Below are 14,189 nucleotides of genomic sequence, written 5' to 3' on the forward strand. Positions count from 1 at the left end.
ACACGTGCATGTTAGATTCACCGCTATGGAAACTGAAATTGTACTGAATATTAAAACCCGATACTTCCGAGACACAAACTGTGACAAAGATTAAAGTGAATGCAAAGATCTTAATTAGGGAGGCAAAATAATAAGCAATAGAAAAAAAAATACACCTGGAAATTTAAGGTAATGAAAAACAACAAGAAAAAGTCCAACAATGATGGGACAGAGTTTATATCTACAGGGAGTGCAGAATTATTAGGCAAGTTGTATTTTTGAGGAATAATTTTATTATTGAACAACAACCATGTTCTCAATGAACCCAAAAAACTCATTAATATCAAAGCTGAATGTTTTTGGAAGTAGTTCTTAGTTTGTTTTTAGTTTTAGCTATTTTAGGGGGATATCTGTGTGTGCAGGTGACTATTACTGTGCATAATTATTAGGCAACTTAACAAAAAACAAATATATACCCATTTCAATTATTTATTTTTACCAGTGAAACCAATATAACATCTCCACATTCACAAATATACATTTCTGACATTCAAAAACAAAACAAAAACAAATCAGTGACCAATATAGCCACCTTTCTTTGCAAGGACACTCAAAAGCCTGCCATCCATGGATTCTGTCAGTGTTTTGATCTGTTCACCATCAACATTGCGTGCAGCAGCAACCACAGCCTCCCAGACACTGTTCAGAGAGGTGTACTGTTTTCCCTCCTTGTAAATCTCACATTTGATGATGGACCACAGGTTCTCAATGGGGTTCAGATCAGGTGAACAAGGTGGCCATGTCATTAGTTTTTCTTCTTTTATACCCTTTCTTGCCAGCCACGCTGTGGAGTACTTGGACGCGTGTGATGGAGCATTGTCCTGCATGAAAATCATGTTTTTCTTGAAGGATGCAGACTTCTTCTTGTACCACTGCTTGAAGAAGGTGTCTTCCAGAAACTGGCAGTAGGACTGGGAGTTGAGCTTGACTCCATCCTCAACCCGAAAAGGCCCCACAAGCTCATCTTTGATGATACCAGCCCAAACCAGTACTCCACCTCCACCTTGCTGGCGTCTGAGTCGGACTGGAGCTCTCTGCCCTTTACCAATCCAGCCACGGGCCCATCCATCTGGCCCATCAAGACTCACTCTCATTTCATCAGTCCATAAAACCTCAGAAAAATCAGTCGTGAGATATTTCTTGGCCCAGTCTTGACGTTTCAGCTTGTGTGTCTTGTTCAGTGGTGGTCGTCTTTCAGCCTTTCTTACCTTGGCCATGTCTCTGAGTATTGCACACCTTGTGCTTTTGGGCACTCCAGTGATGTTGCAGCTCTGAAATATGGCCAAACTGGTGGCAAGTGGCATCTTGGCAGCTGCACGCTTGACTTTTCTCAGTTCATGGGCAGTTATTTTGCGCCTTGGTTTTTCCACATGCTTCTTGCGACCCTGTTGACTATTTTGAATGAAACGCTTGATTGTTGGATGATCACGCTTCAGAAGCTTTGCAATTTTGAGACTGCTGCATCCCTCTGCAAGATATCTCACTATTTTTGACTTTTCTGAGCCTGTCAAGTCCTTCTTTTGACCCATTTTGCCAAAGGAAAGGACGTTGCCTAATAATTATGCACACCTGATATAGGGTGTTGATGTCATTAGACCACACCCCTTCTCATTACAGAGATGCACATCACCTAATATGCTTAATTGGTAGTAGGCTTTCGAGCCTATACAGCTTGGAGTAAGACAACATGCATGAAGAGGATGATGTGGACAAAATACTCATTTGCCTAATAATTCTGCACTCCCTGTATATATGATTCTGTTCCCATCTGACTAATTAATACAGAGAGTCCTACTCATCCCTGCAGCCCATCTCTATCACCTGCTAAGCAAAACAGAATTTTTGGGGGAAAGTTGAGGCTAATATTCATGACATTTTCACACTGTACAGGTTGTGGGGTTCCTTGTGCACAGCAGCCGTTCTGCTATTATAAGGCCACATGTGGAGATTTTTTCTTCTTCTTTCAATTGGTACCTATATTCAGGACTTTCAGGTAATTGGGTATGCCAGTATGAGTGTTAGGTATACATCAGATTTTTACATTTGCATAAAATTATCTGTATAAGTGCGGCTGAAAGCAAGGGAAATGCTCAGCATTGCAGTGTAATCACTGAGCCGGGAGCACACCAAGTACATTCATCTAAATCAGTTCTACATATTTGTGTCAGTCAGTATGAAAATGGATCGAAATTAGAGTCTGTAATACTTGGTCATAGGTTGTTTTTTTGTCTGGTTACCAGGCACCAATATAAATTAAAAAATTCCTGAAACATCTAAATGATAAATTCTCACTGCAAGGTGGAGTCCTTGAATTCTGACTGCACAGCACAGAGACAGTTTTGTTTGTTTACAGACACACACCACCCACATGCCACCGTCCCAGCAGAATCAAGAGGTAGGAGTTTTAATCTGTGATGCTGTGACAAAGCATGTGACAGTGAAAGTAAACAGAGTGCTTTTTAAGAAGAACAAAATGGAGATATTTTACGCTCATCATTTATCTCTTACTTCACAATATGCATTTGCTGATGCTCACTAGGGTTTGAGGCAAATCACAACACTGGCTCACTGTCTATGGAGGAGCTCCAGATTCTGCATCTTATTTAGAATATGCTGGCTGATTGCTTTGGGAGAAACATGCACTGATCTGAATCTGAAGTCCCTTTGTAACCTAAAGACCATATATTATTAGAAGACTTCACTCCCTGAGTGCAGTCATAATTGCGATTCCTAGAGTTTTCAAAAATATTATGGGAGCGGGGCATTTTGCCATCAGCCTTCTCTCGGGGTAAGTCCCTGAACCATCTCTTAGTTATGCTGCTATAGGCTCACACAGCTGAGTGACTTTCCATGATCCACTGAGGAGTTCTCCTACACCTTTTTCACTTCCCGTGTGTTTATATGCAATAAGCCTTGGTTGCTGCTGGTTTTCCATGATGCACTGACTGTTTCTTTTCTTCCACAGTGGGTCTTTTGTCCTGTCTTCCTCTCATCGTTGACCAGCAGGTTAAGGTAGATGGCTGCACCTCCCTGGACCTGGTTGTGCTGAAGGTTTTTTCTCTTAAAAAGGAATTTTTCTCTCCACACTAATACCAAGAGCTTGCTCATAGGGGGTGTCTGACTGTTGGGGTTTTCTCTGTATTATTGCACGGTCTTTATGTTATAGCATAAAGCAACTTGAGGCAACTGTTTGTGTGATCTATACAAATAAAACTGAACTGAACTGACTTTGTATACACTGCATGTCATTAAGTTTTTATCTACTCTCTTCCATAGTTACCCTACCCTGCTTGTTTTTTTTTCTTGTTAGCTCCTCATCTCTAATGAGCATAATCATCAAGACACATGGTCGCTCCAAATTTTAGACTGGTTGTGCTGGTGGTCATTTCCTGTTAAAGGGCTGTTCTTCCTCCCCACTGTTCCCCCACACGTTCTTACTCTTTAAAGTTTATCACATACTAAGAGATTTCCATCCATTACGGTAGGATCTTTACCATACAATACAAAGCTCCACGAGGAGATTGTTTTAGTGTTATGGTGCTGTATAAATAAACCTGAATGCAATTGAAGCTTTTGCATTCAAATGCATCAAATAAATGAGTCATAAGAAAACTAATGTATAATCAATGCACAAATTCAGTCTTGTTATTCTTTGCCACTTTATACTTATACTTCACATTGAATAGCTTTTTTTCATATCAGTAATTTAAACATAAACTTTTGTGGTACATAAATTGTTTAATGGCGTCTCCACTCGCCTGGCAACACCATCACACAGCTGTTACGTTTGTGCTTTCAACGCCCGGCATCTACGAAAGGCAGCGGGCCTCTTATCACTCTCTGTTCTGTCGCCACTATCTCCATAACCACAGAGAACATGTTTCTTCTTGAGGAAGCACACGCATAAAAGCAACAGCTCAACGTGCAAAATCACTGGTTATATGTTACTGCAGAAGATGAAACAGCTTCTCTGTCTGGGTCAGCTGAATGTGTAATAGAACCCCCCACTTGCTTCCAATTTGCACATAAGCATTCTCACAACTGCGTACATAATCACATCTGGGCTTTCTTTGTTCATATGTTACAGTCAGAAAATGTAGGTTTTCAGACGACACACCAGGAACTCTTCTCCAAACACAATCGTTAGCTCCGCTGCTGCTCTGTAATCATCAGCACAAGGACTGTGTGAGTTTACATTTACACAAAGTGCCATTCTGGTTCGAGTTTGCTGTCTCGGGAAACCGCGGGTTTGTTCCTCCATCTCACACGCTCATTTCCATTACAGATGACAATGCTCTTGCCATTCAGTTAGGGGAACAGTTAGCATTATAAATTAGAGGGGAATTGGGTAAATATCTGTGTTTCTGTGAATTCTAGATTGATTGCCAGGCAAATTGTAAGAAATAAAGGCTTTAAATTAAATAATTAAACTAGTTTCTGTTAGTTTTAGTTCTAGGTAGTGTACTTACAAACAAAAAGAAAAAAAGAGAAGAAAGAGAAAAATCTGTCACTCAGGTTGACATTTACTGCTGAGACTTTTATCTTAAATACAGAACAGACAGTAAACAAAACTGGCTCTAATGATTTGTTTACATCTTGTGTGTGAGACTTCTTCCAGTTGGTTGGCTTTGTGACATGCCCTCTATAGAGCACATTCTCTCTATTTCATGTGATTTTACAGAGGTGATGAGTCTAATAAGGGACAAACCTGCCACACTCCATCACACATCAGACAAAGCACTCAGCTCTGAGCCCTCCAGGCAGTGTCAATTTCTGCTGGTTGTTGTCGGCTCTCGTGGCCTGTTGGAGGTGAACATTTGTTACAGTACTTCCGCAGCATTTTCTTTTTTTTCTCCGGTGAATTACTTTATTGCAAGAGAAGAGCAGTGATTCATCCCTTTTACCGTGCTTTCAGCGCTTCCCCTTTAATTGTTTTCTATTTAATAGAATCCTTTTGGAGCAAAAGTACAGATAAGAATAGAAGGCCCACAGAGAAGAACAAATTAAAGTTGTTTATATTCCAGATATTCCTGTGTTGCACGAGCACTATCTTGCATATTTTTTGGCCACCTAATAGTATAAGCAAGTTTATCTAGGATAAAAGAAGAAAAACAACAACAACAACACACACGCACACACATTCTTCTAAATCAGTAAACGGCTTAAATGCAGTCATGACTTTCATCTAAATAAGACAAAGAAAATACTTTTTTAATAGGCTACTGCCCTCTAGTGGTAAAACGTGGTAGGGCAGTTCAGCAATCAGCTCCTAAGTCAAGTGCTGTTACCAGATTGAGAGATTAATCAGAAAAATCAAAATAATTCTCCGACAGGTTCCGATTCAAAACTGAATCCTTTCTGTGCTCATTGTTTTTACCTATTAATAATGGCAGCTTGTGTTACAGAGAACTATTTAGACTGACGTTTGCATTACTGTTGCCTGAAAGTGGTAAACAAAATCAGTTGGTAACTACCTTAGACCACACACCGTACACAAAACATCTACTTGCAAGTTAATGTCAGGCCAGATTTTTAAACCTGCACTTACCAATACAGACATCTATGTAATCACTGTGTTTAACCTGCAGTGAAGAGATCCACGCTTTATGGGAACTGTGCGAAAGGACTATGTTAAGTGCAGGCATATGTATGAGAGAGACAGAGAGAGAAAGAGATGGTCTGAGTGCCTAATTATAAGATTTGAACCCTCCTAAGTGTACTAAAAGTCAGAACACGAGGTGAAGTGGGTTTGAAGGTTAACAGTCCTCCTGCTTTTCCCTGTCCACCAACACACGCTGTGGACAGAAATACACACTATGCAAATGCTTTCTGGCATTTAACATCAGTGCAACGGTGAGATCCCTGTTACTAAAGGAAGGCTGCTCACTGCAGGGACATTAATGCTTTTTATTGCGTCAACAGTCCCTTTAGTTTGTGGCAATGCTGCACAACATGTAGACTTTCCCACAGGGAAGACGTCCAACCCTGTTTCCAGAAAAGTTTGAATGTTGCCTTAAATATACATGGGAACAGAACATGATACATACAATGTTAAAATTTAGATTTAAAAAATATGAATATGATCATTTCGAATTTGGTAAATGGCCTGTATTTGTATAGCTCTGTTAGAGATTTTCTACATTATACATTATAACCAAATCTCTATAATACAATATAATCAAGTAAGCCTTATATTCTAACCAAGTAAGCCTTATATTCTAACCAAGTATGCCTTATATTTTGTGTGTTCATATATTTTCACATAACCAAGCCTATTGTTGAAGAATCACCTAACCAAGTCTATTGTTAAAGGAAAACTGATGCATTCCTTACCTCAGTGTCTGAGATGTTTGACAGCATGATATAATGATGCATTCTTTTCCTTCAGTGTCTGTGATGTCAGATAAAGCATGATATACTTCTGTATTCTTATCCCAGTGTGTGAAAGATCAGATAAGCTGATTTAATGTTTAACCTCTTCCCTGACAGTTAAAAGAGGAAGTACTATGTAACCCATTTTTGCCTTATAAATAAAGCAAGCAAGCCTGTGCTCGGTGTGTTTTGTCTTCTCAGAGACATTCACCCGTGTGGGTGTCTTCTCAGAGACATTCACCCGTGCGCACGTTTTCTAATTACACTCTGAGTCGGTCTGCAGTTGTCTCATTTCTCTTACTTGTGTTTGAACAAATGTCTACCCCTGACATTTAATTGGTCCTTCGAGCCGGAGAACTGACTGTTATTTTAACGTCTAGTTTTCCACAGACGGTCTCCATCGGATCCTGACGTCGTGACGCCTGCGCTGGAAGAAATCTGATCAGTAAAACGAAAAACCCGGACACGTGAATTCGATCTCCGGTCAGCGTTCGGCCTTCACGGCTCCAGGACCCGATGAGCACCGGATTCAAAAACGCAGCGCCACAGTAAGGTGAATATGAAACACTGCATTCCATCAAGCGCTAAAATACGTTGATATTGAGATTTTCCTTTAAAATAGTGTAAACCTGGTTAGCGCCGACAGATCTCAGTCCAGAAGGGACTTAGAGACAACAGGCAAGAGCGAATTCTAGAAGTCGCTATTAAAAGTTCCGGTTGCTCTGGGTAGCAGCTGTAACGGAACGAGTTCCGGTCGCTCTGGGAGTGGCTGCAACGGAACAGGTTGAAGGTGTTACATGAAATAGGCCTACGGAAAATCTCAATAAAAATTATAAAAACGCGCTTTGTTTGTGTTGAAATAGAGGAGTGAGTTGTTTTTACGACCCAATAAGCGGTCGAACCACTTCTCAAACTGTTTTCCTGTGTACACTCACGTATTGGTTAAAGTGGAAAAAGGGTTGTGCTTCATCACGTAAAATCAATAACCGCTCTCTCGGATAGCGGGAGAGTAGAAGCCTGTTATTGAAAACCCATTCCCACTTTTTCATGCCAAAGAAGGTGTCACAGTTCTGACGTAATTAGTTCAAAATGGGTAATTCTAAAACTAAAGTAAAATTAACAGCAGATGAAGAAAAGCTTGAAAAAAACTGTCAAAATGCAGGAAGAGTCAGTGCAAATAGGTGGAGAAATCCACATAAAATTTCTTGTCCAGCCTGGCAAGGCAAATGCAACCCAGAGTCAATAAATGCTTTAAAAACCGCTTTGCAAAAAGAGCTATATGAGGAAAAAAGTCAAAAGAAAGTAAAAAGCAGGACAAAGAAGGGACAAAAGAGAGATTAAATGCTGTAATTGTGGAAAAAAACGGGCACTTTGCTCGAGACTGCAGGAGTGTAATTCAGGAACAGGAAAGTGATGAATGACTAGCACGAGAGGAAGGAAGTGAAACAGATGAAGCGGAGGTTTACAATGTAGAACAACTACTGTTAGGTTCAGAAGACAAGCCAACAGTTGTAATATATGTGAAAGGTGTGCCGTTAAAAAATGTTTTGAGACACAGGAGCTTGTAAAACTGTTTTAACTGTAGAAGTCCCAAATGTAACATTCTCAAAAAACACTATAATTGTGAAATCAGCCTCAGGACATGTGACAAAACAGCATCTAACCGATCCCCTTTTATGTCACATAGAGATAGTGGCTGTGGCGGCAAAAATCAGTGCATTTATGACCCATCATGCCCAGATTGTATGAAATAAATAAAAGGAAATCATTCATATGAAGACCTTTTCTATAGAAAAAAAAAAAAAAGAGATGCATAAGGTAGATTAAGGCTGTGTCATTGTTCAGCCAAGGAAAGTGTGTGAAAAGATAAATGTTTCCATCCTGGAGGGTGGGTGAGACTGCAGCTCACTCACAGTCCCTGATGGATACAAAATAAAATATAATAATCTGAAGGTTGGATCTGAGATGAGGCAAACAGAAGACCAGTCTAAAACTAGGCACAAACCTGTTCAGAGAAAAAGCAAATTTTGTAGAGATTGGATGAACTATAAATTATCTGTTTGCCGAGTAAGATGATCCTAACTATTAAATTGGCTCAGTAGTAGTATAGTGATATACACTAATAAAATATTGTGATATACTATTGTTATTATATAGAGAGAAAAAGATGATAATAATTAATAAAAAATATAATATTAATATTGACAAGAAGTATCTTAGCCAGTATGATATGCTAAATATGGAGGACAGAGTGGAGAATCTCTATTATAGTCTTCACAGAGCTGATGTTTAGATACTTCACTGAATGACATGCAAGTTGAAAATGTGATTTAACAAGTGACTATGCATTGATATAAACCTGTGAAATATATTAACATCAGGAGGGAAATGTTAGAGATTTTCTACATTATACATTATAACCAAATCTCTATAATACAATATAATCAAGTAAGCCTTATATTCTAACCAAGTATGCCTTATATTTTGTGTGTTCATATATTTTCACATAACCAAGCCTATTGTTGAAGAATCACCTAACCAAGTCTATTGTTAAAGGAAAACTGATGCATTCCTTACCTCAGTGTCTGAGATGTTTGACAGCATGATATAATGATGCATTCTTTTCCTTCAGTGTCTGTGATGTCAGATAAAGCATGATATACTTCTGTATTCTTATCCCAGTGTGTGAAAGATCAGATAAGCTGATTTAATGTTTAACCTCTTCCCTGACAGTTAAAAGAGGAAGTACTATGTAACCCATTTTTGCCTTATAAATAAAGCAAGCAAGCCTGTGCTCGGTGTGTTTTGTCTTCTCAGAGACATTCACCCGTGCGCACGTTTTCTAATTACACTCTGAGTCGGTCTGCAGTTGTCTCATTTCTCTTACTTGTGTTTGAACAAATGTCTACCCCTGACAAGCTCTTTTTTTTTTTTTTTTTTTGCCTGTCCCGTTTGGCTCTTTTGCCATCAGAATTGTTGTCTAAAGGCAAAGAAAGATGCCCAACGGATTTACTTTACCAAACTGACCATCCCAGCCTTGCCGTAATGGTCCATTTGATTCCCCTTTTATTGTTTATTTTATTTTCACTTACTGAATACGGGACAGACTTGACTGGGGGAAAGAAGGGGAGAAAGAAAGAGGGAAAGAGAAACAGCTGAGAAGAGGGACGGGGGAGAAGGGCAAAAGACAAAAACCAACAGAACGGGCAGAGAAAAAAAATGCATATATCAATCACCTGGGTCACCTGCTGAGAAAGAAAAAAGAAAACAAGCAGAAGAGAACAAGAGTAATAGAATAAACAGCATCACAATGATATATGGGAATATGACAGTAAATACTAAATATTAAACATTATTGTGCAGCACATCAGATCAACAGAACACAGTGTGCTTTGAGGTAGGAGCCAAAAAGGGTGTAGTTTGTGGGTGTGATCACCCGTGTGTACACCTGTGAGCATGGACGCGCTTGTTTTTTGTTTTTTAAAAGGTTCCTTCATGTAATGATTTGCAAGAGGGTGTGGGGGGGCCACAGCCCCGTCCTCCAGGGCATGAAGCAGGTATGGAGGAGATCAAAACTCCAGACATCCAGAGGCCCCCAGAACACAAGAGACCAAGGAAGACCAACAGAGGGGCAGCCGCGCCACTGTCCCAGAAAGAGCTGAGGAGAGTCCCAGATGAGGGCTCACCCAGCAGCCGCAGAGCAGAAGCCAGGGGGAGTTGCAGTGACGCGCCCGTGAGCTCCGCCGGCAGCCAGCCGTGCCTGAGTGACCGAGCCCCAGGCCGAGAGGCCGGGGGCACCCCACCTCCGAAGTGGCCCGAGCAAGCCCCAGGCTCCAGGCCCCGATAAGCGGCCGCCAAGGAGTGAGCCGGTGTGTACCTGGACGCCCATCACCGGACACAAAGAACCACCAACGCACCGACGTCTGAGGGAGTCCGCCACTGGCAGGGGAAGTGGTGGTAGGGGGAGATAGGCCTCCATACCTTGGAGGGCCTGAGATGTCCCCAGAGAGGTGGCGCCTGACACCCAACCTGACATATAGACACAGAAATACAGGCACACACATATACAAACATCCATTCCCACCCTCATGCTCTCATATACACTTACTCCACACTCAACCAACGTGGAGACAGACATAAAGAGACGCTGTACACACGATCACACTCCCCAAGCGTACTCTAAGCCCCGGGTCTAGGTACCCTTGCCCCTGGAGGGGGGGGGGGGAACTGCACCCAGACCCAGGTGGTGTTACCCTTTTCCCTGCGGTGGGGGGAGGCAGACCGCCCCGACTCCGCAGCAGCAGGGAGGCCCCACACTCCAGACCGCAGTCGGACGGCCAACTCCTCCTCCTAGCCCTCCCGCTCCAGCAGGCCGCAGAGAATGGGGGTGAGAGAAGACTCCAAACCTCCCTCCACCCGCTCATTGTAGTGTTGATGCATGTGTGTTCTAAGGTGCATTTAAAACCCAGGAGGGCATGGAGCTACCTGCCAGAGAGCAGCAGGTAAGCGCATGGTCCCTCCTGCTGGCACGATACACGATTCCGTGTATCGTGCCCACCCCCAAGATCCTATATGTATGTGTAATGAGAGTGTGAGTAATGTGAATGTCTAAGTTGTGAGATCCCTGTTACTAAAGGAAGGCTGCTCACTGCAGGGACATTAATGCTTTTTATTGCGTCAACAGTCCCTTTAGTTTGTGGCAATGCTGCACAACATGTAGACTTTCCCACAGGGAAGACGTCCAACCCTGTTTCCAGAAAAGTTTGAATGTTGCCTTAAATATACATGGGAACAGAACATGATACATACAATGTTAAAATTTAGATTTAAAAAATATGAATATGATCATTTCGAATTTGGTAAATGGCCTGTATTTGTATAGCTCTTTACTTAGTCCCTAAGGACCCCAAAGCGCATTTAGTCATCCACCCATTCACACACACATTCACACACTGGTGATGGCAGCTACATTGTAGCCACAGCTGCCCTGGGGCGCACTGACAGAGGCGAGGCTGCCGGACACTGGTGCCACCGGGCCCTCTGACCACCACCAGTAGGCAACGGGTGAAGTGTCTTGCCCAAGGACACAATGACCGATACTGTAGGAGCCAGGGCTCGTACAGGCAACCTTCCAATTACAAGACGAACTGCCAACTCTTGAGCCACCATCGCCACAATTTGATGCTTGTGGCACATTTCAAAAACGTTCGGTCAGTAAAAGGCGTCAAAAGCTCAAAACAAAAATCCCCTGATTAAACTCCTACCTAACAGTCAGTGCAGTTAGTCGCATGAGTGAAAAAAGAGCTTCCCAGAAATCTGAAATAAATTTATTTTCACCAAAACAAGTTGTCTTTGTGAGTTTTATTTAGCTTTTGCAAAGGGGTGAAACAAAAAATACAGAATGTGGCAGCAGCCTGCGTATTTGGCCAAGAAGAATTACAAGCACAGAGGTTTGGCCTCAAAAGTAAAAATGTGGTGGGATTTACAACTGTGTGATAGACTGCACTGCACAAGCAAATATTTCAGCATTTTCATGTTTTTCTACATTAAAAATACAAAGAATTCAGTGATTTAATAACTTGTGATATGTATCACTGAAAGATTCAGAGAACGAAGAGAAACCTCTACATGCAAATAAACAGGTGTTAGTTTCAGACCATGGGGCAACGCTGTAGAAGACAAAACGTTGTGGTAATTATTAGATGAGCTCAGAAACACTATTTGAACCCTGTGCAAACCAAGTGCAAACCTGTGAATTTAGCAATAGCAGCAGCAGTACACTGTATTCAATTTTGTCTAGAGCTAATAATCACTCACAGTAAGTTTCTGGTTTGCAACAGCAGTGCTTTGTGCTAAACGCTAACCTGACTGTGCATAAATACGCTCAATGAAAACATGAAATCACAATTTTTAGTGTAACATTTCCGTCCCCTATTTTAGGCAGTCGTCCTTTGCTTTTTAGCAATATACAACAAAAGTGTCCCGGTGCTAAAGTGAATTAAGGCATTAGTTGATTTTGTGTCATAAATAAAAATCTCAACTGATGGTGGCACAGGAAATTAAAGGATAAACTCTACTGAAAAGTAAATGAGCATCAAATTTCATGATAATCCATTCAATTTTACTAAAAGCCTGAGTATCAGCCAAGGCTGTTCTAAAGATAAAGTCGGGGGATGATCTGAGGATCCATTGTCTAGGCAGCATGGGTGTCCAATCTACTCCAGAGTATTTGTGGAGCTCTAAATTGCTCTGGCTGCACACTCTCACAGCATACTATCGCTGAGCGCACATGAACTGCTGTTGGAAAACTACACTGGCTGAGCCTGCTTTTTCTGTTTTGTCCAAGCTGATGGAGTGCACATTGCCCGTGGCTGTTGTGCCCTTAAAATACACTCTCTAAGCAATTTATTAATACCTACACAACCCCTCTGCACACATAGTTGCAGAAAGTTGTTGCACAGATGGAAGTGATGCAAAGAAACTGGGGAAAATAAAAAATTAACTCTAGGACTGCCTTGCAGGTTCAAGAGTGGACAGCCAGTCAGATTCATACAAGACATTCATTTCAGTTAGCTGTTGTGTTGAATCACGTTATTGGTTGATAACACCGTAACATACGATGTGTGTCACTGCTGATTAATACATTTTTCAGTTGAATGAAAAGTAAAATGGTAGACCTGGTATGTTTGCATCATGTAGTGGTTGCCATAAAAGACATAAAAGTTGATACTTTTAATACCAAACACACTGAGTATTAAATGCAGGCAGTCTGACAGCGGTAAGAAATCTGTTCATTCATTTCACGGCAAAAACTTGTTAAAATAGGACAATACTGTAGTCATCGGACCATCTTCACCTCCTGTGTAATAATAGATGAAGCAACCTATCAGACACACACCAGGGGTGACAAAGAGAATTGTTGTTAAGCCAACTGAACCCATCAGACTTGTGGTTCTGACAGTAGGTTTCCTTTGGATCCTTTTTGGATATATTTTTAAGATGACATGTCATACATACACTGACAGGACAATTAATATTTAAAGAATTATTTGGGCTTACTTTCAAAATATAACTTGAATATATTCCTTGAATTTATTCACACTTGAGAAGAGAAACAAATAATTACTGCCAAACCATGACGTGACACGACAAACAGCGAGCGTTTTGTTAAAAAGAAAGAAAAGAAAGAAAAGAAACTGAGGAAGATTAAACCTGGCAAATTAGGGCTTTCAACCAGCTGCCATACTAAATTTATGACAGAAGGGGGCAGAATCAGGTCATTCATATAATTAAATAATCTTGATGTGATGCCTCAACTGGTTTTCCTCATGTTTCCTAATGTGTGACACTCTTTTCCCAGGGGGTGTGGACTTTGTGATTGAGGTTCTAGTTCAGCTGGGACTAAACTAGAACTACACGGTTTGCAGACTGAGCTGTATATCCACATGTTTTAGAGACTGATGTGTGGGAATGGGGGTGAAAATTAGCTGGACGGGATGACGGAGAGAATCTCTTTCCATTCCCTGGCTCCTGATTTCTTTATCTGGCTCACTGACCTGTGGCCACAGTGATGATCTTGTCTGCACGGAGAATTGAAAGATCACCAGATCTCATTTTAGATTGGCCGCCTTTACTCGGTGGCTGCACAGTGCATGGGGAAAACCCATTTCATAGCAAATGGGCTTTTCGCCGTCACGCAGACACAGACACAGTGTCAGGCACAGCCGCTGAGACCAGTCAGCACTACGCTGTCAGCCCGTGTCAGCTCCCGGTTCCCC

This window comes from Diplotaxodon limnothrissa, linkage group LG10 (assembly GCF_057381915.1).
Source record: "Diplotaxodon limnothrissa isolate DT_005_m linkage group LG10, D_limnothrissa_male_GT1.1, whole genome shotgun sequence".
Classification (NCBI taxonomy): Eukaryota; Metazoa; Chordata; class Actinopteri; order Cichliformes; family Cichlidae; genus Diplotaxodon; species Diplotaxodon limnothrissa.